Below are 27,497 nucleotides of genomic sequence, written 5' to 3' on the forward strand. Positions count from 1 at the left end.
TCTCCCCAGACCAACAACCCAGCAGTGACCCCTTTTAATACTGCCCTTGGTAACAAGCAGTGCATCACCCCAGGCTGAGCCCTTACAGTGTCAGGTCTCCCCGTGTCTCCATCTGCTGTCCTGAAAAAAACCACTAGCGCCTCTTTAATGATGAATAGCGCCAGTCACACGGTTTTCCCAGTACCCTCCAACCAAAGCTGCTTCTCCGCTCTCTACTTTCACTTCTACATGCACATATGCACTGTCAATTCAGGCGGTAGCAGCCTAATGATGCATGCCCTGCATCGACTGCGCGACTGAAAAGACGCGGGTGCACAGTGCAGCAGCCTCTCCCAGGTTCGGACTGGGAACAAAAACCGCCCCTGGCAAACTGCTCGGCCGACCCTCTGGGAGGGCGGGGTGCAGCGGAGCTGTTTGTTAGGGCCAGTTTGGGCCGACTTTGTTACAGGGGACCGGCCTCCGGTAACAAAAACGGTCCCCCAGGGGCCCAAAAACGGCCCCTACCCTGGCGGCCTACCTGGGAAACGCCCGGTGCCTGCTATGGCCAGTCCGGCCCTGGCCTCTCCTCTCTGCAGTGCTCCCTATGCACTTGCTCGAATAGAAAAAACGAAAAAACACAGGTCTAGTTTTCAGAAATATATTTTTATTTTTTCCAAAACAAGTCTCATTGTGAGGCTGATTGGGAGGCGCATTAGCGGTACCTAAAAGCTACGATGAATAGGACAAATACATTGTAGTTGTAATTTCAAGAAGCATGTGAGCATGTGCTCCCTGTTTGTGGATGTTTCATTCATCCTAGTGCCAAGAAAGGTACTTAGTTGATTGACAGGCTGTTCTGGCCAATCAGCTGCAGCTGTTGTATAATTACCAGGCTCCATGTCTGTGAAATTAAAAAGCCTGTAATGAGACGAGCAAAACATTATTAATGTATGACATTTTCAAAGCAATGCAGCTTCTCAACAAACAAACATAAAGTGACTGAAAGGTGCATATCCCCCTGAAGTGCAAACCAGGTCTGCAGTGGATGGGATAGTAATCAAAGACCATGAAATATCCTTAAATATATTGGCCGCCCCATGCGACATGCCATACTGTGGGGGCACATACATGAGCAGTGGCCCACTGTAGTGTAATATCAATACAATGTCTCCCATTCCTGTGTCCAAAACTGCAGGAGAGCTCACAACACACCTGTTTTTTTTGTCCTCATTTGCCTTACTCCCACTTGAAGAGAAAAGAAAAAAGTAAACCTCCAATTTTTATTTCATGTCCTGCTGATCTTGCTGTTTTGATGCCATCAGCCAGAGACATTTAATTACTCAAAAGAGGATCGTGGGGAAGAGATTTTTACTCCACCTAGGATTTTACAAATCTTGCCGGACCAGATGCCTGGAAGACCCTTTTTTGGTAGTCCGAGGAGTGTCAAAAGGCATAATCATAGGACCCAGGGAAAAAAAAGGAAAATAAAAATCCCCGGACTCCTACCTCCACGACTTCAATAGATCCCAAAAAGCCACATTTTTCTTATTGCAGGATCTAGCCATATCCACCTTGGACACTTCATACAATGAAGTCTACCATTCTGAGTGAGTCAGTGGTATGGACTCTACCCAATATTTGCATATTTGTCTTCTTGCAAGAAGAATTGCGTAGAAGTGTAAGGATCTTGCAGGGCCCCTGATGTTGTCATCAAGGCCGAAAATAATTAGCTTTAAACTAATAGTCAAAGGGACCCTCAGGATGGATTCCATGGATGCTATGACTTTATCCCAGAAATCGAATGCAAAAGGGGGAGTCTTTAAACATATGTATATCCGATGCTTCTATGAGTCCACATTTCTTGCACACTTTACCGGGTTGGAATTTTGATAGTCTGAGCGGGGAGAGGTAGGCTCTATGGGCTTTAAAGATATGATTACCCCTAAGCCAAGCAGGTTTGACAATTTTAAACAGAGTGTTAAATGATTCCATCCACAACAACTCGCATTGCATATTCATCTGCTGTCACCATAGGTCATCAGCAAGTTTAAAGTCGCCATCTGCTTACTCTGCAATAGCCCAATACCACATAGAGACATACCTTCTCCCTACAGGCTTTTTCACAAGCTGATCTTCTAGATTGCTCTCCCACCCTGAAAGCCCGTGCTCTTAGCCTGTGACTGGACCCAGCTATTCAATTGAATATATTTAAATTTGGAGAGACCAGGCCCCACCACCTCGTAAAAAAAGTCTTCCCAGGAAGGCAGGGGGGCCCCATCCAGCAAGTCTCCCCACGTCATTAATCCAGAATCTCTCAGAGGCGTGCTCAGACTATCTCGGAGGCATGCAGGAGTACCGGGGAATCCCATAATGGAGCCCTTTTTGATAAATAGCCCAGCCCTACTCTCCTTCTTATTGCTGCTAAACTATTAGCTATTGACTGAAGGATTTTTAATTTAACTTTTTAAAATAATTTTTGATCTCCGAACTTGTACAAACAACCATCTTCCGACAAATCTGATCCCCTCAGCATAGCCCGGAACAGTTCTCGCACAGTTGTACTAGTAGGCATCTTCAGCAGCATTCGTGAATAAGATAACTGGAATGCCCATGCATAATATTGCAAGTCGGGTATTGCCAGTCCCCCTTCTCCCTCTTTCGCCTAAGCTTCTTCCAAGCTAACCTGGTAGTTCTGTGCTTCCAAGTAAATCAATTCAGTTCTCCTTGATATTTCGCTATTTGTTTCGTATCGAAAGCCAGTGGGATGGCATTAAAAAGAAAAGTTATCTTTGGGAGGATGGGCATTTTAACTAAATTAATCCTTCTGAGAATTGATAAGGGAAGGTGCACCCACGAGTCCAGCTGTTTTTGGCATTCTTTAAAGATTCAATTAAGATTAAATTCGGGAATCTTTTAAACAACCTGGGTTATTCTGATGCCTAAATATCGCATGGTGGAAGAAATATGGTAGTGTTTATTTTCCATATTCCACGCCATTATCTCGGTTTTATTAGCATTCATCTCATATCCTGAGATTGAGCCAAACTCCTCTGCATGTGCCATGATCGTAGGAAAAACTGTATCAAGATCAGCTGTAAAGATCAGGATATCATCTGCATACAGGGCAACTCTCCTCTCCCACTCTCCAAATTTAAAAGGGATGATGTTATTTTCTTCTCTTAGAACCTGCGCGAAGGGCTCTATATAGAGATTAAACAAGAGAGGGGAGAGGGGGCAGCCCTGTCGCATACCCCTAGTCGCATACTCCGTCAGAAGCGGTCGCTCCCCTCGATCCCTGGTCTCTATCGGGTATCGTAGTGCTGCTCACATTGCTCTGTTGCTAAATTGTACTGGTGCCTGCATAGAACTATCGTAGTGCTGCTCGCATTGCTTTGTTAGCAAAATTGTACTGGTGCATGCATTGAATGATTGTAGTGCTGCTCGCATTGCTCTATTAGGTAAATTGTACTGGTGCCTGCATTGAATTATCGTAGTGCTGCTCACATTGCTCTGTTGCTAAATTGTACTGGCGCCTGCATTGCATTATCGTAGTGCTGCTCGCATTGCTCTGTTAGCTAAATTGTATTGGTGCCTGCTTCGCTCGCATTGACCCATTGAATAATCTTGACATTTTGTAAATCGACCGCTTTGCCTGCGTAACGCTCGTATTGCCGGATAGAATAAATTAATACTGCCTAACTGTGCTAGTGCCTCTGCCCACAGCGCTATTTCTATTGTTGCCCCAACCGGTTACGGTTTCGCTTCTGCAGCCATTTTGTTGTTGTTGTGCCTCGGAGCCCGTCCTCTCCACCCCGCTCCCGCCTCCCAGCTGCTCCTCCCTTGCCCCTCCCCCTCCCACTATCCACATATGACAGATGCTTTTGCGCGCAGCATTCACGCGCAGCGGATGCGCCCCATGCGCGCCGAAGGTGCGCCAAAGGTAAGCCCGTCTACGCCCGTCCGCGCCTGGACCGTGCCCAGCGCCAGACCCCCTGGTCCCCGCAAAACCCTCTCCACCCGTTTAACGTATGACGCTGCTACCCTCTTTGCCCTCAACCCCGGACGCACACCTAAATGCTGCGAAGCTGCCCCAGGACACACCCATGGACCCTTCACCTGCCACTCCTGCAAATTCGCCTGCATCAGGACTCACACCAATTCCACTAACTCCAAACTCAGCTCTGACTCTAACCACCTGAAATGCATCCTGCTGAACACCCACTCGGTCCACAGACATGCCACGGAACTCTGGGACCTACTCGCCACCGCATCGCCGGACGTCGCCTTCCTTACAGAAACATGGATGAACGCCTCATCAGTGCCCGACATCGCCATAGCCATCCCGGACGCTTACAAGATCATCCGAAAGGACCGCACAAACCAAACAGGAGGAGGCCTCGCCATCGTCCATAAGAACACCATCCGAGTCACGACCAGCTCCGACGATAACCTCGCTACCGCCGAACACCTTCACTTCCAGATCAACACCGACCCCAGGACCACACTTAGAGGCACCCTCATCTACAGACCACCAGGAACCCGCACACAATTCAACGAAGACATCATTGACTTCATCAGCCCACATGCCCTCACTTCCGAGAACTACATTCTACTGGGAGACCTCAACTTCCACCTGGAAAATAAAAACGACAGCAACACCACCACCCTTCTGGACAACCTGGCCAATCTCGAACTCAAACAACTTGTTGACACCCCCACCCACCTCGCCGGTCACACGCTCGACCCTATCTTCACCTCCAGCAAACACATCTCCTTCGATCACACCACAGCTCTCCATTGGACGGACCATAGCTGCGTTTACTTCAGCTACAAAAAGACCTCGACCCACAACCCATTCCTCGAAGAAACTGGAACAAAATCACCACCGACCAACTCTTCACATCGCTTAACCAAAACCCTCCTGCTATATCATCGGACCCAAACCAAGCTGCCACTAAACTCACACAATGGATCTCCCACAGCGCTGACGAATTAGCACCCTTGAAAAACCACCAGATCAAACAAGGTACCAAAAAGGCCCCCTGGTTCAACGATGACCTTAAGAAATCCAAGAAGTTATGTCGTACTCTCGAGAAAACCTGGAGAAAAAACCCAACCACTGACAACCTGACCACCTTCAAGGACTCCACACGCAAACACCACCAATTGTTCCGATCCACTAAAAAATCAGCATTCAAGGATCGACTCGACAGCAGCGCCCACAACAGCAAAGAACTATTCAACATCGTCAAAGAATTTACCAACCCCACCGCCGGCACAAACGACATCACTCCCTCCCAAGACCTCTGCGACTCTTTATCCTCTTTCTTCCACAAAAAAATCGCCGACATATATAACAGCTTCGAAAACCAGTCCGAAGAACAGTCCACTCCACCTACCCCGAACCAAAACAGCACCCTCACAACCTTTGCGACTGGAACACAATCACAACTGAAGACACCATCCGCTTGATGAACTCCATCCATTCAGGATCGCCAACCGACCCATGTCCCCACCACATTTTCAACAAAGCAGACTCATCGCACCCTATCTCCGCGATGTCATCAATTGTTCCTTCAACTCCGCTACCTTCCCAGAAAGCTGGAAACATGCCGAACTCAGCGCCCTTCTGAAGAAACCCACAGCAGACCCCACCGAACTTAAGAACTACCGCCCCATCTCACTCCTCCCATTCCCCGCCAAAGTCATTGAGAAAGCCGTCAATAGCAAGCTAGCCGCCTTCCTTGAATCCAACAATTCCCTCGACCCCTCACAGTCCGGTTTCCGAGCCAAACACAGTACCGAAACCGCCCTCATCGCAGCTACAGACGACATTCGAACGCTACTGGACAACGGAGATACAGTTGCCCTCATCTTACTCGACCTCTCCGCCGCCTTCGACATAGTCTGCCATAGCACCCTCATACAACGCCTCAGCAACGTCGGCATACAAGGAAAAGCTTTGGACTGGATCATCTCATTCCTCACCGGGAGAACCCAAAGAGTCCGCCTCCCCCCATTTAAATCAAAGGCCACCGAAATCATCTGCGGCGTACCACAAGGATCATCACTCAGTCCCACCCTCTTCAACGTTTACATGAGCCCCCTCACATCACATCTTTTCGATAAGTAATGCACACACCCTCCCTCAAGCGCCTTGAGACCCACTGGGTGAGTAGTGCGCTATAAAAATCCCTGAACTTGAACTTGAACTAGTGATCATGAAGGGGTCTGTCAAAGCCCCATTGACTAGCAATCTGGCAGTAGGAGCCCTATACAGCAGTTCTATAACACGGCAGAAGCCACTTCCTAAATTAAACTTATTCAACACATCAGAGAGGTATGGCCAGTTAACCCTATCAAAGGCTTTAGTCGCGTCTAGTGTTAATACAGCGGTAAAAGAAGACGCAATGTCAATAGCACCTATTAGGTCATAAGTGAAGTCTGCTAGTTGACGCCCTTGAATGAAGCCTCTTTGGTCTTGATGGATAATCTTATCCACTACACCCCCCTACCTTTTAGAGAGAACGGCGGAAAAAATCTTATAGTCGCAATTAAGAAGTGAAATGGGGCGATTAGAGCCACAGTCAGTCAGAGGTTTTCCCGGTTTTAAAATTAAGACGACTGTGGCTTCACTGCACGACCCAGGAGGGTCTTCACCCTTCAAGAGTATGCTGTTAAAAAGTCTCAGCAACACTGGAATTATTGACTCTTTAAGTTGACGATATAGCTCTCCCTGTTGCCTTTCCTGTTTTAGAGAGATTGATCGCCTTTCTAACTTCATCTTCGGAGATTTCGTTATCCAAAGCAGCATGTTGTTCATTCGTAAGACATGGTAAACAGATCTTTTCAAGCTATTTTTTCCTTTTCTCAGGATCCTCAATGGTATCATTAGTATAAATTGCTTGAAAAAACTCGCAAAAGGCCATCCCTATATCTAAATTAGATGCCCGAGGTGATGATTCCCCTTCCACCACAATCTGTTTGATATGGTTTCATGCCTGATCAGATTTTACTTTCCACGCGAGTAGCTTACCAGCATTTTCTCCGAACTCAAAGTGGGAAATTTTACTCGCTTCCCATCTGCGAGAACACTCTCCAGTTGATTTTTACGTGAATCTAGTTCTTCCAAATTTACCTTTAAATCACTTCCTGCTTGGGAGCTCAGGTTTGATTGTACTCTGGCCATGTCTTCTTCTAACCCCTTGACATCATTTCTAAATTTATTTTTCATAAAGGAGGCACGATTAGCTCACAACACACCTTGACAGAGCTGAGGATTTACCAGCAGTTTTTTCAAAATATGCCTCTGGCTGCTTGACCTTTGAGAACTGCAGAGGATTTACACATGTGAGTGTGCCTCAGGAGATCACAGGTGTTAGACGTGTCAGCCTTAGGGTGGTCTTCAACCAATCTTTTTGCCTATCGCCTCCATTTTTGCTGATCTCGTTTTTGATGGCCTAAGGACTCCTAGCACTTTACAACTGGTGGCCAGTGCTAAATTGCTTGTGCTTACTCCTTAAAACATGAGGACATTGGCTTATTCCCAACTGGCATATTTACTTTACTTATAAGTGTCTAGTAAAGTGGTACTACATGTACCCTGGGCCTGTAAATTTAATGTTACAAATGGGCCTGCAGTACTTATTGTGCCACCCACTTAAGAAGGTTTTTGATCAGAGGTATCGCACCAGCAGTCCTTTTGTTAATATATTTCTGCACACTGTGACCTTTAACCCCTTCCACGCTGATGACGAGCTGGGCTCGTCGTGGCGTAGCCTCCTCGCACGCTGATGACGAGCCCAGCTTGTCACGTAACATGCGCTTTTAAAAATCTCAGCGTACGAGCGGAATTCCGCTAGCGCGCATGAGGTTAACTTGTACTATGAGAAGCATTTTAGTTGCGCCACTTTTTTAATGATTGTTATCTTGAATCTGAATTTGTTGAGCTGTTCAAATTCCTCCTGATACTTGTTGTACAGGAACCGAGCAACACCCCACATAGTCATTGGGCAATAGCACCTTAACCTATCAGCTGGGAGGGGGGCGGAGCTCATTACGTCGCTGCAGGCTTTAAATTCATGCCCGCAGCGCGAACGCGCCGCTGGTGCGCCGAAAGGCGCGTCTAAGGCAAGTCCGTCGGTGCCTGCCGCGCCTGGACGGGACAAGGGGCATGCCACTATGTGCCAATATTCTCCTACTCACTTGCAGACCTCAAAACTATGGCCCCCGCAAGACAGGCAATTGCATGACCCTGAACTTCAACTTAAGCTGGATGAGTTCTTTAATCCAGGTCAAGCACTTAATTTCTGTAAACAAAAGGAGGGCTGTTAGGTTTTTAGCCATACCGTCCTGCCAACCCATGGGGGGGGAGACAACCCCATGTGAAGGAACTAAAGATAATGTATCTCAACACTCACTCTGCAGTCAAGCACCAACTAGAACTTTTAAATCTCTTGACCATTGACTCACCAGACATGTTGTTCTTGGCTGAAACCTGGCTTTCAGAGGATTCCACCCCTGAATTCTTAGCCACACTTCCAGAAATCTATTTTCTCTTACAAGCTAATAGACCTTCAGGAAAAAGAGGGGCGGGGTGGCTGTTGCTATCAAAAAAGGACTACCTTTAATTGCCATTTCCGCTTTAGAAATAACTTTAGTTGACAATCTTATAGTCAAACTGGATTCTCCAAATAGCACACTTATAGGTGTCCTTCTGTATAGACCAACAATAGCGATGCCAGATTTCCCTAAAGCTTTTGCAAATAGCATCGCATCCCTGACAGTGGACTATGAAAAAGTCCTGATTTTAGGTGACATGAACTATTGGGCTAACGAGAAGGAAGGGAGAAAGGCAGCCAGGGAACGAACGGAGTCCCTTGCTAACCTAAATCTCATCCAACACATCCACTCTGCCACGCACATCAAAGGCCATACACTCGATCAAGTGTTGTCTATCAATATCACCCTTCAGAACTTAGCTATTTACCATTGTGTATGGTCAGACCATTATACCATCAGTTTTACTTTGGGTGATATGCTTCTGCCGAAATCTTTGCCTCATTTAAAAGGTACTTTCAGAAATTGGAACCGCATTGATATGAAATCTCCTTGGGACACCCTAAATCATGAGCAGCCCACTAGTCAGGCTAACATCGACAGTTTTGAGAGGGAGATTGGTAATTGGCCATTGCATGCTGTCGATATCCACGCCCCTATATGGATTAAAACCTCCCATATAAGGCGACGTGAAGCATCTAAATGGTTCACTACTGATTTAAAAATTATGAAAATCAATGTACGTCAAGCCGAAAGTACCTAGTACAGGCTAGAGAGCAACACATTGCGAGCCTCAAGGCTTATAAAAAAGCTTTCCCGGATGTAAAGAGATTATTTTTTACTACCGAAGTACTCAACTCAAACAATAGGACGAAAGATATCTTCAGGATTGCGAAAGAGTTATATAATCCTGGCCGTGTGACCCCCCCCCATCACTGCCACACAGAAACTGTGTAACAATTTGAATTCTTTGTGGAAAAATTAAACAAATCCGAGATTCAATTGATGCTAGCCATAGTAGAGTAGAAGACCCTCTAAGCAATTCCAACTCTACCTCTCTGACAATCTTTCCTTGCCTAAATAGAGAAATCTTCTCCGAACTTGTAAACAAAGTAAAATCAGGCTTCCCCAAGATGTATGCCCCCTCCATATATTAAAATCCATCTATCTGTATTTTCCAGACACTATCCTTGACCTCTTGAACCTTTCTCTTACCCAAGGTATTGTGCCTTCAGTCTTTAAAGAAGCAGTGGTCATCCCGTTTAAAAAAAAAGCAAGGCATTGACCCTCATAAGCTGGATACCTTCCGACCTATATCTCTCCTTCTCTTTCCTGCTAAATTATTGGAGATGTATGTAGCCAGTTTTTTTAGTTCCTTCTAGAGGAAACCAACTTTTTAGACACCCATCAGGCAGGTTTTCGCCCATCACACTCCACCGTATCTGTGATACTATCCGTTATAGATGGTCTAAAAGGTAAGGAGGATGAGGACTGCACACAGGCTTGATTTTTTTTATTTATTTCACACATGTTTTATCTATTCCAAATGTATCCAAAAATGTGACTCAATGTATATTATAATGAACTGTGTTGTGACTCTTTTATGGCATTTTTAGCCGAAATAAAGAAATTTGAATGACTGCACACAGGCCTTGATTCTCCTGGACCTGTATGCAGCCTTCGATACCATCAACCACGAAATACTGTTGGATCATATTGCTGCAGCCAGTCTTAGAAGCACTGCATTGAGTTGGTTCAGATCGTTTTTAGAAGGCCGCAAGCAATCAGTGTGGCTCTCACCCTACAAGTCAATACTGTAAATATCTCTCTTTCCCCTATTCTCTTCCATGTGTATATACCCCCACTCATATCCAGACTCCATCAGATGGGGATTAAGATGTACAACTATGCTGACGATATGCAGCTAATTTTTACCATTGAAGAGTCAATTAAATCAGATACATTTCTTAGGAACTCAATGCTATTCATCAAGAATTGGATGAACAGCAACCAGTTAAAACTGAATTTGGAAAAAAGGAAATCATTATTCCCAAAAACAAAATCCTGCATTGGAGTTCGGCACGGCACCTCTGCCTAAGCCTGTGATTAAGAGCCTGGGCATACAAATAGATTCAGACCTTTCTATGAGCTCGCAAATTAGCTCAGTTACTTCTGCTTGCTTCGTCCAACTTCGGAAACTGCGAAAGATCAGAAGATTTTTCAGCAGAGAGGCCAGCATCCAAATCATTATCGCCTTGATTCTTTCCAAAATTGATTACGGAAACGTGATGTACCTGGGCCTCCCACAAAATCAGAAACACCGTCTGCAGATGATTCAGAATCAAGCAGCCAGAATTATTTACCAACAAGACAGACGTTGTCATATTAGACTGCTACTGAAAAAGCTTCACTGGCTCCCGGTAGAGCTGCACCCTCTGTTTAAAACAGGATTCATCCTATTCAAAGCCATACACAATATGGGTCCCAAATACATATCTTCAAGAATCCTCAAATACTACTCTCAGTGCACCCTAAGATCCATGCATTTGAATCTACTGCCAGTCCCTAGATTCAGAAGCAAACACACAGGCGGGTCTCGGTTCTCTATACTGGGCCCAAAATTGTGGAACTCTCTAACTGTAACCCTGAGACTTGAAGAAGACTACCGGCGCTTCAGAAAAATGCTAAAGACTTGGCTTTTTACACAAGCACACAATTAGACGGGACCTGTTTCGATCTCTCCAAGTCTAATCCCAGCGCCAAGAGACCTGCAGGTGAACCTACGCTTTAGAAACTCACAATTAACATAACAATAACATAACCTCTCAAACATGTCTCAGGCCTGCCATTGCAGCCTGTGTGTGCAGTTTTAAACTACCATGTCGATCTGGCAAAATAAATCTTTTGCCAGGCCCAAACATTTCTTTTTAAAACATAAGTCACCCCTAGGGTAGGCCCTGGACAGTGTGCAGGGTGCAATGTTTTTTAAAAAGTGGGGGATGTACTTTTTAGTTTTAGATATCCTGGTAATGAAAAACTTTTAATTTTATTATTCACTACTGCATGTCCTACCTTTCCAATAGTAAAGAATTGTAGTTGCCTTTTCACAATTAATAAGCTGTAATTTCCAAATAGGAGCAGGTAGCCAGTTCATTGTTAATGTCTTTGGAATTGTAATAAAAATGCTATGTTTAGAAGTTGACATTTTCCTGCCTTAGCCATTTAGTGCATGTAGCATGTCTTGGGTCACATGACTGAGTGCAGCTCATACTTGGGCTTTGTGTATTCCTTTTGGACAGACACACACAATAGAGAGCTTAGGTGTGCCTGGATGGGCCATCACTGGAAGGATGGGAGGAAGGAGCTGGGCACAGCCCTACTTACACTTGGATAGGCTGTGCCCTGCCTCTACACAAAGGGCTGCATACCCCCTGCAGTTAGTCTGGAGCCAAGACAGGCAGGATGCCTGTATACTTCAAAGAGAACCCTCTAGAAGCCTCTCCCACCTTCCAGAGGGAGGGCATCAGGTATAAATATTAGATCGCAGATACCACCTCTTCAGTGCACTTCTGGACCTGTGGATACTCTGCCAGAAAAAAAGGACTGCTGTGCTGCCAAAAGGACTGCAACTCTGATGGACTGCTGCTCTGTAGGACTGTTGCCCAGCTGTGCTGGCCTGCTGCCCTTTTGCCAGGGCGAGAAGGACTGGACCTGCATTTGTTGAATCCAGGATCTCAAAGTGACTCCAAGGACTAGTTGGCTAGCCTCCTGACAAACGCCCCAGGGACAAAAGGCTCCAACAACCTTGAACCCAGCACCTAGGCTCTGCCATCTGTGAGTACTATGTGGTAATGAATTCTAAGAATTGCTAGAGTGGGCCTGGGGTGGACAATGTGTTGCACCGCATAGGGGTGCTGGGGGGGGAGTGTAAATTAGGATCTTTCCTAAGTGTGCATATTTCTGATGTCATTCGAACATGGCTGGGCCTAGTGCTGCTAGTAATAATTCTGGATGTGATTTATACCCAAAAATACATGATGTTCAAGTTGTGTTCATTATTATGTGTGTCGAATACAAATGTTACTTACATATATCACAAATGAAGTCTCTTTTGTGATGCTCAAGGTATTTATCGTGAGTGTGTGCTGCTTCAATGCTTTACAAATTGCCTCTGTGGTAAGCCTGACTGCTCATTGCCAAGCTACCCAAGGGTGATTGCAGTGTATACAGTGTGTGTAATCACCCACCCCTGACGAGAGTGGCAGGTTCTTCCTGACTGGGGTACTACTTCAGCCAACCAGAAAGTGCCAGTTCCAACAAGTACTCAGTGATGCACTTTCGAGGAGTACTTGATGTTGTGCCCCAAGTGATCACATGGTGCTGTGCATCAGCTGAGCACTGGACCATGCATTAGGCAGTGATAAACTGCAAGGTGGGTGACCACAGATATTTGAAGGCAGACAGGAATATATATTGAACTATTCGTAACTGTGTTGCTCAGAACATTACCAAAATAATTAGATAAGGGGTCAGTGCCTGTCCAGGATTGTGTTTCTAATCAGCTTGGTCCCTGGGTTGCTTTTTGTGGTTACAACTGACACACACAGAATATTGAGTAACCCCATGACATTACACATACAAGACAAAGCATACTATCAAGATAAGGAAGGGACCGAGTAACAGTCACAAGATACACCAGGAAGCGGGATGGAGTCCATTTCAGGAGAACAGGTAGGTGCATTATGGGAGAGCATGGTATTATACATTACCACTTCAGCCCCTGTAAATCCGCGAACTTTCACAAAAGATATTTTTCTCAGATGCCCACCACAGAAAGCATAGAAACACATAACAGTGAATAACGCATTTTAAGTAAGACAAGCAAATTAAACAAATATTTTAAGTAAGGATTTCATTCATGGCTTCACAGAGTTATAATTAGACATGAGCACTACATTACATTTCCAAAGATAAGGGAAAGTTAACAATGTCAATGGCATTGGAAAATAATAACCAAGAATTGGAGAATTCTGACTCCAAAAAAACTATCCTACAAACCCGCGCTCTTCTCATTAAAAAAGAACAAGATTATAAGGGACATGTTAGTTAATAGTGACACACGGAAAGGCCAACCGGAACACCAACTGACTTAATGAATCAACCCTGTGTCACAGGGATTACCTCTGTGGCTTATGCACAGTCTGTGCACTTACAAAACACTCGAAAACATTGATTTGGGACTCCCTACCCTTTGGGAACGAAGACAACATATTAACTGTAAAAGTAATAACATAATATGCATGATTACCTGTCCACGTAATTTTCAATATATCGGGATGACCACAAGGAAATTAGAATCAATGAGCACAGGAGCACCATACAATGCAAAAAAACTCCACAAAATTAACAACACATTTTTGGGAAAAAGGTCATTCCGATATGGATGTAAACTGGACAGTAATAGAGAAAATGGACACCATTAGGGCTCTGACACAAGTTACTGACCAAAGAACTGCACTTGGTATACAAGTTAGAAACATACAATCAGGATTGAACAATGACATACCATGGGGGCAATTTTGTATTAACCGAACAGAAGTTCCAAAAAGATTACTGGAATGTTTTGTAGGTAGTAAGATCAAAGAAAAGTATATATCCTAGGACCTGCACGAAAAAACCTGTGAAGATATAACATCAGCTAATAATGCATGACTTACAACTGGCAATAACCTGTTCCCCTCCGATGACACCACCTTAATATCAACAGACTGGGGTTCACCTGTGTTAGAACTGGGGGTCTCCTGTTGGCAGAGGTAGATACCTTTGACCAAATAGGGACCCTTGCTTTTAGTCAGGGTAAGGAGAAATACTTCTAAAATAACCCCTGCTCACCCCCTTGGTACCTTGGCACGAGCAGATAGTATTATCTCAGAGGCAGTGTGTGAAGCATTTGTGAACACATACATGAATACAGTGAAAACACTTCAAATCGACACCACACCAGTTTCGAAAATAAGTAATCTTCTCTAGACTTAACACAAGACCAAACAACAAAAATCCACAATACTGTAATTAAAAATAGGCTTTGAAATGGTAGAAATAGCTTAGTTTAATGTAGATGGGAAATGCGACACTTTACTCGCAAAGTACCTTGGATGCCTCAGGCAATACAAACAAAAGGGTCGCAGGAAAGGTGATGTGTCGGTTCCTTGTTTCGGGGGAGGCGATGCGTCGGTTTCTTACTGCAGCACAGGGGAGGTGATGCGTCGGTTCCTTACCGGAGAGGAGGTGATGCGTCGGTTTCTCACTGTGATCCGGTGCGATGCGACAAGATGGCGCCTCGATGCGATGTGACGATGCGAGAAAATGGCATCTTGATGCGATGCAACAATGTTGAATGTGATGCATGTACGCCCGGCGGCCATGCGGTGAACTCTGTAACTTCTGAGCCGCGACAGGCCCTGTGACACGCTTCTCTGGTGATGCGACGGCAACTCTGCGGTGGCGACACGCTTCTCCGGTGATGCGACACGCTTCGTTGATTGTGTGATGGCGAACAGCTGCCGCCGCGGCACGCTTCTTTGGCAATGCGACGGCAGCTGCTGCGGCGGCGACACCCTTCTCCTTGTTGCATCACGCTTCCAGCTCCCAGCGACTCACAGTCTTCTCAGAGGGCCCAAACAACAGTAGGCACCTTTCTGCAGACAGAATTCCACAGCAAGGGAATTCAGGGGAGCTGGGGGTGAAGTCTTGTATCCCCGAGATTTCAGGCAGGAGGCAAGCTCAGTTCAAGCCTTTGGAGATTCTTCTTCAAGATTACAAAAGTACACACAAAGTTCCTTTTCTCCTTTCCTTGGCAAATAAAGTAACCACTGCAGGCCAACCCCAACTGCACAGGGGCAGTCTCCTCCTTGCAGCTTCCTTGGTTCTTCTCCTTGGCAAAGGTTTGTCTTGATTCCCAGAAGTGATCTAAAGTTCTGGGGTCCGAGTCCCCTCTTTTATACACCAAAATCCTTTGTCTCTGAAGGCGGAGAGTGTCTGTGCCTAGTCCAAACCAGTTCTGTGCAGTCCTGGAGCACTTTGTTTACAGGACTCCTTCTTTCCTTTGACAGTGTGGGCCAGGGTCATCAGACACACCACAGGAGGTGGAGCCAGCATTTTGGAAGGCAGGTTCAGCCCTATTCAGGCCCAGGTGCAACTCCTCCCACCACTCTACATGCAGATAGGTATATTCAGCCCTGTGCTGACTCACCCTGTCTCCTGTAGCCACCCAGCCCCTGTCACTCAAAAACCAGACAAGGAATACACAACCTAGCAGAGGCAGGCTTGGATAGTTAGGCAAGAAAATACCTACTTTCTAAAAGTGGTATTTTCAAACACAGAATGTTAAAACCAACTACACTAAAAGTTGTATTTTATCATTCTGAGTTCAGGCATACTAAACTTGAATTTCTAACTAGTTCCCTGAGTCAATTAGGATTATAAGATGTTAAAATCAAACTGCCCATTCTGGCCTATGGGGAACAGGTAGCCTTGCAATAGTGAGAAATGAAATTGGCTGTAATTGACTATCAGGACATGCTACACACATCAGGGCATGTCCTACCTTTACCATACAATGCACCCTGCCCTTGTGCCTCCCTTAGGGGTGACTAATATGTAGAAAAGGGAAGGTTTCAGGACTGGCATGTGGGTGCACTTGCCAAGTCGACATGGCAACCCCAGGCTGCACACAGGCTCTGCAATGGCAGGTCTGAGTCACATTTTACAAGCTGCTTCTGTGTGTGGCACAACCAGTGCTGCAAGCCCACCAGCAGTATTTGATTTATAGGCCCTGGGCACACATGGTCCACTGTACTAGGGTCTGACAAGTAAATCAAATGAACTAACCATGGAGTCACTAATCTAATCCAATACTTTACAATAGGAAATAGATGCACTGTGGCACTGAATAGCAGTGGCACAGTGCCCTAAGCATATAGACCAGCAAAACACATAGCAAAAACACATGAGGCAAAAGAAAAAAAATGGAAGGGAGACCCACGGCAATGGTGCCAGGTCTAACAACCTGTATACCTGTTTGCATACCAATTTAATAATGCGGCCCCATCTGTGTCACAAACAAATGTCATAGGAGTAATACTACCCCTTGGCGATTATACATCTATACAAACCGTATTACAACTAGCAGACCGCCATGTGGTGATCTCACCTTTGAGTGAGAGATACACAGATATCTCTCAAAACAAATTGAGCTTCTTTCCTAGATCACCAATATCGGGGACTACACTTCCCATGATTTCGCTTGTTTTGTAGTCCGATTCCAGCGTCTCTAACACAAGCGACACATGGTACGCCACATGTCAACTGCATAACACGGGTCAGCACGACAGGCTCTGACCCACAGTGGCACACTTAAACAGGCTCCCCCGGCTCTTCTCCACCATGAGCTGGGAGACACGGACAGAAACTAGGCTAATAGCCGGGGCAAGACCCTTGAGGAAGTGAGTGGCTCCACCATACAAACGGAAATCGGTAATAGGTTTCACATGCTTCTCGAAGGTAGGATTACCGACAACCTTTTTTAAATTGCCACTCCATCTTTGTTTCTCCTGCATGGCACCTACAGGGCGCCCTGCTTCCGCTCCTGGGATACACAATACCCAACAATTGTGGGTGAGTATTTTCAGGCGCTAAAATTTGCATGAATTTTCCATTTCTGGTCCTATATATGTCACCCAGAGATCAAATGTTGAATAAATGTGATGGGTACTGCTTGATTGGGGAGTTATGAACCTCCTCGGATAGATGAAATGTGTACAAGAGACAGAGATGTATGTAACTCTATCAGGATGACTATTAGGTGAATACAAGAGCTGTATGCACGCACACTAGTAGTGTGGATGAATGATTGAAATGAAGAAAGGGACCACGTAACAGACACCCCTACAACTGTTACCTATGATAACTTGCACAGAAGCACAGAACAACGGTGTGTACCAGCAGTGTCACTTACACAATATATGACTTGCATGTAGTGGGAGGTGCATGCTGCCATTGATACCTTTTGCCTTAACACAGTGTTAGTTGTAATGCTTGCACAAAATGAGCATGAGAAATGTACGCACACTGTAATATGGAGAATGATCTGTTCTTGTTTTAGTCGATCCAGCACAAAGACTGCACATGGGCAAGTATTATCACTGCCTGATTTTCACTTATTTGGCACAAACTAGCCACGTATCAAGTTCCGCAACAACCCAGGGAGGTACCACTCTGAAACCCTGATGAAAGCCCCGGACCTTTTTGGGCCTTAGAGTAGGGTTGAAACATGTCAGTTTGAAACAGGGTCATGGGACCATAATAGTCCACACTACTAGATATTGTTCTAACTTTCCCCACCTCCTCCGCTAATAAAGGGATATCTTGGAGAAGGTGAGGGACTTTTAATCTCCAGTTAAGCCCCCTGGTCCCCCTTCTCAGAAGTGCTCCCTGGAATATGGTTGGCCCCACCCTGACCTCTAGGAGTCAGGGTGAACCCAATGATGAAGCATGACACTACTAGAGTATGTGAGGGTTGTATGTATGTATAGAATTTATATAGCGCAGGAATCACCCCCGGAGTATCTCGGCGCTATCATAATGGGAAAGTCAGACGAACATGTGCAGATAGATTTTAAACTCTGAATATGCAGTTTTCAGGAGTTACCTAAAGCATAAAGATTGGAGCATTTACAAAGGTCCACAGGTAGGGTGTTCCAAAATTTCGAGGCCAGATGGACAACAGTTTTGCCGCCTGTTCTAAGCTTCTTAAATCAGAGGACCACTAAAAGCCTTTTCCCTTCCAATCTAAGATGACGATTCAAACAGTAGACTTTGAATTTATCCGCCAGGTAGCTGGGGCTCGTGCCATAGAGACCTTTATGGGTGAGACAACCGAGCTTGAAATGAATTCTCTGACGGATAGGGAGCCAGTGAAGCTGTTTTAATAAGGGTCCTACCGAGGTACGAGGAGATTTTTTTAGGGCCAGGCGAGCGGCCACATTTTGAAAAATCTGCAGTCTGCTGAGAAGGGACTCATTAGCAGATGCTAGCAGAGCATTGCAGTAGTCTAAGCGGCCAATAATCAATGCCTGAATCAAGGTTCTCTGCACACAGAGTGGAAGCCAGCGAAACACTCTTCGCAGGAGGCTTAAGGTATGGTAACAGGTCCCCATCGTAGTCATAACTTGGTCCTTCATGGATAGCAGAACATCTACGCAAACCCCCACGTTTTTTGCCACTGAGGTTGAAGAGGGGGCCGGACCTAATGTAGCAAGCCACCACCTAGGGGACCAGATGGCCTGAGCTGTGCCAAACAACAGGATTTCCGTCTTAGACGCATTTAGCTGAAGACAATGGTCCGTCATCCATTCTCATATATAGCTAACATACCCTAGCAAAACGCGGCTCAATATCCTCAGAGTCATTATCAAAGGTCAGAAGCAGCTGGGTATCATCAGCGTAAGAGAAAGGAGTACAACCGTGCTCCCCGATAACCTTGGCAAGGGGGGCCACATAGATATTAAACAAAGTCGGGCTCAAACAAGAGCCCTGGGGCACCCCTTAGTAAGTTTCAAGGTTTGGAAACGGAAAGGACCCAAGTTGATGGTCTGAGTGCGCTGGTCAAGGAAACTGATGAGCCAGTTGAGTGCCTGTCCTTGCAGCCCGGCCTCTCTCAGTTGAAAAATCAGTTTCTGATGAGAGACCGTGTCGAAGGCTGCTGTCAGATTCAATAAGACCAGTATCACTGCTTTATTACCATCCAAAACCATTTTGATATGATCTGTAACCCCAATAAGGGTTGTCTCTGTGGAATGGTTGGATCTAAACCCAGATTGTGAAGGATCAAGAATAGTGTGGTTATCCAGGTAGTCCAATAGCTGAGTGTTGACATAGCTCTCTATCATTTTACTCATCAGCGGGAGGAGCGAAATGGGACGGTAATTTGAGAGCGTGTCAGCAGACAGCTGATCTTTTTTTTAATAGGAATTACTTGAGCGGACTTCCAGTCCAATGGTAAAATACCTTCACGTAAAGAGGTATTCAGAATCTCAGTGATGGGGGCGGCTAGAAGAGGGACAAGCTGGGCATATTTGTATGCTGGCAAAACATCTAGGGGGAAGCCCGATTTCGGCCGTACTAAGCACAGCTTCCACCTGAGAGATCTGGATAACTCTGAAACAATCCAGGCCCACATTTAAGTCCTCAACTACTTGCGTGATCAGATATTTTGAGGCAATTCATTATAAATCCGATTGATTTTCTCATCAAGAAACACAGCTATGCTGTCGCAAAGGCTCTGAGAGGGGGTGATCTGAGGGGCACAGGCTGTCGGCTTAGTGAAAGAGTTAAGGACTTTATATAATTCCTTTGTCGAGTTTCGTGCCTGGTTTAATTTTGATATAACATGATTTTTCCATGCTCTTTTTAAATTCTTGTGGTAAGCAGCTAGGGCCAGTGTAAAACTCAGTTTATCATTTTCAAACTGAGAGTTGTGCCATCTTTTTTCCAGCAGCTTACATCTGGATTTTTTCCTGCGTTGTCCATGTGTTCCTCGAATATCATGGGCATATATAATTTGCTAAAAGGGTCATACATGACTCTGTGCCATAGCCTTTGAAGGAAAGTCTGAGCGCCTTCAGCCAATTTCTAGCTGCTGCGCTTGTGATCCGGAAATGGATCATGGAATGGTCCGACCACGTCAGTGGGCAGGGAGGATCAGCGCTTATGAGGGGTGAATTAGTGAATATAATATCCAGGGTGTGGCTGGCCAAATGTGAGGGGCCAGTATTAATCTTTCCCAGTCCCAGTGTGGACATGTCAGCTAAGAAGCTAGCAGCCTCATTGTTCTCTTTATCCTCGCTGTGGATATTGAAATCCCCTAGCAGCAAAAAGTGATTAGAGGTAACAATGTTATATATGTTTTTTTTCTGTCCCCGCACTAGTCACGATGAGCTACTGTACCCACTTGGGGTTACCTACCCCTCTATCCTCTGTCCCACTGTTTTGTTGAGGAGCACCCTTGTGTTCTTAGGTGGGATACTTTTTTGGTTGAAACATATATGTGGGAGGATGTATCCCCCCATCCCCATCAATTACGAAGGGTCCTCTCAACCCTCTTGATCCAGCAAGGACTCCTGTTTGGATCTCAAGTTTTTAATAGTTTTGGTGATCCCCAGATGGACTTTGTGTGCTATGGTAATCAGTTTTTTTTCCTGAGGGTTTCAGGAGGTATCAATTTTGTGCCTCCTAAAAGGCATCCATCTACTTCTGATAATTCTTCTCTGGCCATTTATTAAAATATCTCATACTTTACTTAGAATGGGATCTGTTTCTAACTCTTTTTTTCCAATTTTCCTCCTCAACCACCCCTTTGGTGATCACAAACACATTTTCTTTGTGCAATTCTATATCCTCCCTTTGGTTATCGCAGACTTTCTCTTTCTTTTCCGCATCATCAACCAATCGGGACAAGCATTCTGCTGCAAAGCTACGTGTACCAGCGATATTTTCTTACATCAAATGTACACTATTGTAGATTAATGACCCATCTTTTAATTCTACTAGAAATTACCTACAGCCCTTTTTTGTAAATACTCCCTTAAGTGACTTGTTGTCTGTTCTTAACTTGAACACATTCCCTCAAATAAAGTTCTTGAATTTGTTTAGCGCCCAGTACACTGCCAATGCTTCTTATTTGATTCCAGAATAGTTGACCTCAGATTACCTAAGTGATCTTAAGGCAAATGCAATGGTTTCCTCACCTATTCCACTTTCTTGTAGAAGTACAGCCCCTATCCCTGTTGAAACAGCATCTGTTGTAATGATAATTGTTTTTCCTGGTACTAACGGTTTCAAGTGTGGTGCAGTGGTCACAGCATACTTACTATCTTCAAATTATCTCTTGCAATGCCCATCCCACACTAAGGTAACCCAATTTTTTTTTCGGAGCGTGGCTACGCCGTGCACAGGATGGCTGTGCGGCACTGAAGCTCTCCTGGATCTAGCACCCAAACACCATTATCCCGGACATCTTTGGGCCCCAAAACGCCGGAAACTTTAATTGTAACTCTACAGGCAGCACTGTTGACCTCGGCGGGACGCTGAAAACCCGGGCGGAGGTGAAAAACATCGGACGAAGCGGAGCCTTACGGAGCGCCCGGGGCAAGATGGCGGCCGCACGGATCCTGCTGGGGGAAGGGGTCGCGGAGGAGTGAGGACACAGCCGGCCGGTACCGAGCGTACGGTGTGGTACGGCTGAACACACAGCGGCGTGCTTGGAGCTTGGCGGCACCCGGCGGAGGCGCACGGAGGGAGCGGAGGGCTGAACAGGTCCAGGAGGCCGGGCTCCTGACTGCCCCTGGACCATGAATGCCGCCATCGCACAGTGGCGGCCCCACCATACGCAGCTTACGGGGCACCAAGCTGGGTCCGGGTTTCATCTGCCTGTGACGCTCCTGGGGGCACAAGGAACAATCAGGGGCCCCAGCGCCTGGGATTACATGCAGCCAGGCGCGCAACACCCATTGGGCTCACCGGGCTTCAGCCCCCCCCGTCGCCTCCTCTGCCCCGGCTAAGATTACACGCACTGAAATGGTGCAAGAAGGCTGCGCATCCGATCGGAGAATGATTTTTGTAATGCTTTCTGAGAGGCCCAGCAGCCCGAGCCAGACAGCCAGCCTCTGAACTGTTTCAGTGAGTGAACCCCCTGCCCCTACCTCTTGTTTTCCTTCCCAGTAGCGCCGCCGAGGTGAAATCCTTGCCTGAAGGCAGGGATTTCACCTAAGCACTTGATCGGTTGTGAGCATGGGGTGCGAAGATGTGCACAGCAGGGGGACGGCATGGCCAGTTAAGGTGATGCTTTTCCTTTGTAAAGGAATTTCTGCTGGCGTCATAGCCCACGGTGTGCTGTCTGTGCAATTGTATAGATGTGTATTCCATACAAGTGCACAGACAGCAAACCCTGGGCTATGACGCCAGCAGGAATTAATTTACAAAGGAAAAGCATCACCTGCACTGGCCATCCCTTTCACCCTGCTGTCTGTGCAATTGGATGGAATTCACATCCACGGCGCTGCTCACCAGATAAATGGTGAACAGGGCCATGGGTCTTTCTATTTTCGCATCCAAGGGCAACAGGGAAGAAGCAGAGGAGCCCCAGGCAAGGAGAATCCAGGAGACATTTGACCCACACCTATCTACTCTGAGACCTTCGAGGGGCTGGATGCCAGGACACAGTGCTGCTGATCAGCCAGCCTCCACAGTATAGTATCAGAGGAGCAGGCAGCAGTTTTTTATTTATGTAAGTTCCAGTAACTTTAATGCATTTTTCAGCACAGCATTAACTACTGCCTGCATGTCTAGGTTACTTTGAAAGTTGTTCTTGACTTACATACATAGAAACGTCAAAGAGGACAGTCCCCTCCAAATATGCAAATGTAGTGTAAGTTTGTAGTGTTCATTTTTTTTTTGCGGGGGTAGTGGGTAATTTTACAGTTCAGGGTGGGTGTGGGTTTTAGGGTGCCAGTGAGTAATTTTATGGTTCAGGGTGGGTTACGGATTGGGGTGCCAGGGGGTAATTTTAGGGTTCTGAGCGGGTATGGGTTTTGGGGTTCCAGGGGGCAATTTTAGGGTTCAGGGTGAGTATGGGTTTTGGGGTGCCAGGGAACATTTTAGGGTTCAGCGTGGTTATGTGTTTTGGTGTGCCAGGGGTAATTTTAGGGTTCAGGGCAGGTGTGGGTTTTGGGGTGTCAGGGGGCAATTTTAGGGTTCAGGGTGGGTATGGGTTATGGGGTGCCAGGGCGGAAATTATGGTTCAGGGTGGGTATGGGTTATGGGGTGCCGGGGGGAATTTATGGTTCAGCATGGGTATGGGTTTTGGGGTGCCAGGGGTAATTTTAAGGTTTAGGGTAGGTGTGGGTTTTGGGGTGCCATGGGATTAATTTTAGGGATCAGCGTGGGTATGTGTTTTATAGTGCCAGGGGTAATTTTAGGGTTTAGGGCAAGTGTGGGTTTTGGGATGTCAGGGGGCTATTTTAGGGTTCAGGGTGGGTATGGGTTATGGGGTGCCAGGGAACATTTTAGGGTTCAGCGTGGGTATGTGTTTTGGTGTGCCAGGGGTAATTTTAGGGTTCAGGGCAGGTGTGGGTTTTGGGGTGTCAGGGGGCAATTTTAGGGTTCAGGGTGGGTAAGGGTTATGGGGTGCCAGGGGGGAATTTATGGTTCAGGGTTGGTATGGGTTATGGGATGCCGGGGGGAATTTATGGTTCAGCATGGGTATGGGTTTTGGGGTGCCAGGGGTAATTTTAAGGTTGAGTGTGGGTGTGGGTTTTGGGGTGCCATGGGATTAATTTTAGGGTTCAGCGTGGGTATGTGTTTTATAGTGCCAGGGGTAATTTTAGGGTTTAGGGCAGGTGTGGGTTTTGGGATGTCAGGGGGCTATTTTAGGGTTCAGGGTAGGTATGGGTTATGGGGTGCCAGAGGGGAATGTATGGTTCAGCATGGGTATGGGTTTTGGGGTGCCTGGGGTAATTTTAAAGTTCAGGGTGGGTATGGGTTTTGGGGGGCAAGGGGGTAATTTATGGTTCAGCATGGGTATGGTTTCTGGGGTGCCAGGGTAATTTTAGGGTTCAGGGCTGGTATGGGTTTTAGGGTGTGAGGGGTTAATTTTAGGGTTCAGCGTGGGTATGTGTTTTGGTGTGCCAGGGGTAATTTTAAGATTCAGGGTGAGTATGGGTTTTGGGGGGCAAGGGTGTAATTTTAGGGATCACTGCGGGTATGGGTTTTGGGGTGCCAGGGGTAATTTTAGGGTTCAGGGTGGGTATGGGTTTTGGGGATGCTGGGGTAATTTTAGGGTTCAGGGCGGGTATGGGTTTTGGGGCTCCAGGGGGGTGATTTTAGGGTTCAGGGTGGTAATGGATTTTGGGGTGCCAGGGGGTAATTTTAGGGTGTGGGGAGGGTATGGGTTTTGGGGTGCCGGGGGGGATAATTTTAGGAATCAGGATGGGTATGGGTTTTGGGATGCCAGGGGTAATTTTAGGGTTCAGGGCGGGTATGGGTTTTAGGGTATGAGGGGGTTAATTTTAGGGTTCAGCGTGGGTATGTGTTTTGGTGTGCCAGGGGTAATTTTAAGATTCAGGGTGAGTATGGGTTTTGGGGGGCATGGGTGTAATTTTAGGGATCACTGCGGGTATGGGTTTTGGGGTGCCAGGGGTATTTTTAGGGTTCAGGGTGGGTATGGGTTTTGGGGTGCCAGGGGTAATTTTAGTATGATAGTATTTGTTTATTGCACAGTTAATAAAAACTCACAATTTTACACAAAAATTAAAAATAGAAATTAAAAGTCTTTTGACTATGTAAAACTTTTCCTGGCAAAAAGATGTTACACTTTAATAAAATCTCAAAGAGTCTATAGTCAGGTAGTGGGTCTTCCTATTGATCACTGCTATTTTTTAGTTGGAGTTCTTGTAGTTATAAGGCAGTTGCAGGATCTCTATTCCCCTGATTTAATTAATTTTCGCTCAGTAATCTTTATAGTTTTGTTAAGGGTCGTTTGAGAAGACTGCCTTTATCCCAGTGCGGTTGGTTGTTCGCGTCCTTATACTGTTTCATTTAATTTTTTGGCCACTATTTCAAAATATTTAACTGTTCTACAGTTTAGCTGGGTCTCGTTGGGGTCGAAGCAGAGCATTACTGCTTGCCTGCATGATCTTACACCCTTCTGGTTCCATAGGGGCCGGAGCATTGACCGCCTTACATCCACTAAAGCTTTACAGATGCATATAATATGTATAAGATCCTCCTTTGCAGATTGACAAAGGCGACATGCGTTTGATGGATCAGGCCTTTTCCAAGGTTCCAGGTGATGTGCTATGGGTATGTTGCCTAAGCGCATATTTAAGAACTTGCTTTTTATTTTTTGTGTAAGGCCCCTTGATAGGTATTCTTGTGGCTTTATGGCTCCATACCCTTCGAGCACTACCCATCCGTGTGCTCTCCTGGTCAGGGTGGCTCTGTCCTTGAGTGAAGAGACCAGTTTTGTGACCTTTGTCACAGTTTTCTTGAAAGTCCCAAAGTCCGTCCTTGTTTCCCAAAGCATGTTTAATCCTAGGCTCTCCAATGAGTTTGTTAGGTATGCCCTTGCTGGGGAGATTTCTTTGGCGTGAAGCTCAGTCCATAAGTTCGCATTTAACGATCCTTGCTCCGATTCTTTGATTTTGCGCCAACTTTTTACATATTGTCCTTTCCTCTCCACAGATTGTTTCAATAGTCCGAATTCAAGACGAATTTGAGCAGGCGAGGAGTTTTTAGGGAGATGGACAATTGCCCTGTATGCACGGCTGATAGTTTTGTCCAAAGTGCTTGCATCTTTACCCCGCATTAATTCGCTGCCATAGGAGAGCATTGGCAGTAGGCGAGCTTTTATTACCTGTAGAAGTGGGGCTAATGTCCTGTCGGGAAGGACTTTCTGCAAGGGCCTTATTGATAGTTGAAAGGTCAAGCCCTTCCTACGGATGGCGTCTAGTTGGTGCTTGGAGGAGCCATTGCCCTCTATTGTAACTCCTAGATATTTATATGAGGCTACCAGTTCCAGTCTTTGTTTATCCAGGTACCATGCGGGCTTCTGTTTTTTATTATAGTTCATTGGCATGACCTTAGTTTTGTCCAGATTTATTGTTAAGGAGTTTGCTTTGGAAAATGTGTTTGTTTTATCTAGAAGGTTTTGAAGGCCGATAGGAGACCGGCTGATAAGGACCAGGTCATCTGCGTAAAGCAGATTTGAGAGCGTGATATTTCCTAACCGGGGTGCGTGTGATGTAACTGTTTCTAACTCTTCAGGAAGATCAGCGAGGAAGAGGTTGAACAGTGTTGGCGCTAGGATGCAGCCCTGCTTTAGGCCTTTGCTGGTCTTTATTTTCCTCGATAGATGTGTGCCAGATCCCAGTTTTATTTGGACCCATGTATCGGTGTGCAGCAATTCCAGCTGCTGTAGAAGGGGGCCGGGGATTCCCCATGAGCTCAGTTTCCGCCATAGTTTATGTCGGTCTACATGGTCGAATGCGGCACTGTAGTCAATGAAACACACGAACAGAGAGCTTTTTGCCGTTTTTGCTGCGTCGGACAGTAGGGTTAGTGCCATGATGTTGTTTAAAGTTCCCTGGCCCGTCCGAAAGCCCGTCTGAGTGACTGGGATGATGTTCTCTTTTGTTGCCCATGTTGTTAGATCCTTCAAAATGAGGCTTGCATAGTACTTCGCTTCTACATCTATCAGGGCAATCAACCGGTAACTGCTTGGGTCGATCCTTGCGCCTTTTTTATAGATTGGGCTTATTATCGACCCTCTCCAAGATGCTGGTATTTTTCCTATTTCCCTTGCTTCATAGAATATTGGGATCAGTGTGGAGCACCAAAAGGCCGGGTCCTGTTTGTATAATATTGGAGGGATCCCGTTTGGTCCTGGCGCCCCCTCGAGTTTTCCCTTTGAGATTTGTTTGAGGATTGTGTCTGTTGTTTCTTGGGCCGATTGTCCGGGTTCTGTTTTACTAGAAACGACTATCTTGGGGCCGGCTTCGTTCTCTGCTAGGATACGGGGCCCAGTTGTTTTCATGTTTGATGCTTGGTTTTCTTTATTGGCGGGTGTATCATTTTTTCCCGGTTGGTGGGAAGCTCCCTCTTCCGAATTTGTCCCTCCGGCTTTCTTTTTTGCGGGGTCAGTTGTGTTAAAGTGAGTCGTTAAGTAGTTGGCCCAGACTGATTCCGGTATTTCAGAGGTAATACCTCTGTGGTCTGGCTGTTGGAGCCTGTGAATCATCTTCCAAAAGCTAGAGCTATTCTTCTGTTTTGAGTTGTGTAGAATTTTTGCCCATAGGTCTTCGTTTAGTTCCCGCTTCCTTTGCCAAGTTTTCTTTTGTAGCAGT

General features: G+C 46.0%; 1 protein-coding gene across 2 annotated transcripts in view; it reads right to left on the minus strand.

The window, feature by feature from the left end:
- Positions 1-623: 623 nt before the first annotated feature.
- LOC147660701 (vitamin D-binding protein-like) overlaps positions 624-27,497 on the minus strand; it is a 132,472-nt gene continuing 105,598 nt past the window's right edge. Inside the window, exon 5 of one of the 2 annotated variants that reach the window (XM_086951527.1) lies at positions 624-897. The gene's annotated coding sequence lies outside the window, so the exon portion shown is untranslated. The remainder of the gene's footprint in view (positions 898-27,497) is intronic. The other variant, XM_086951526.1, reaches the window with a different exon arrangement.

Source organism: Lissotriton vulgaris, unplaced genomic scaffold (assembly GCF_964263255.1).
Source record: "Lissotriton vulgaris unplaced genomic scaffold, aLisVul1.2 SCAFFOLD_3596, whole genome shotgun sequence".
Lineage (NCBI taxonomy): Eukaryota > Metazoa > Chordata > Amphibia > Caudata > Salamandridae > Lissotriton > Lissotriton vulgaris.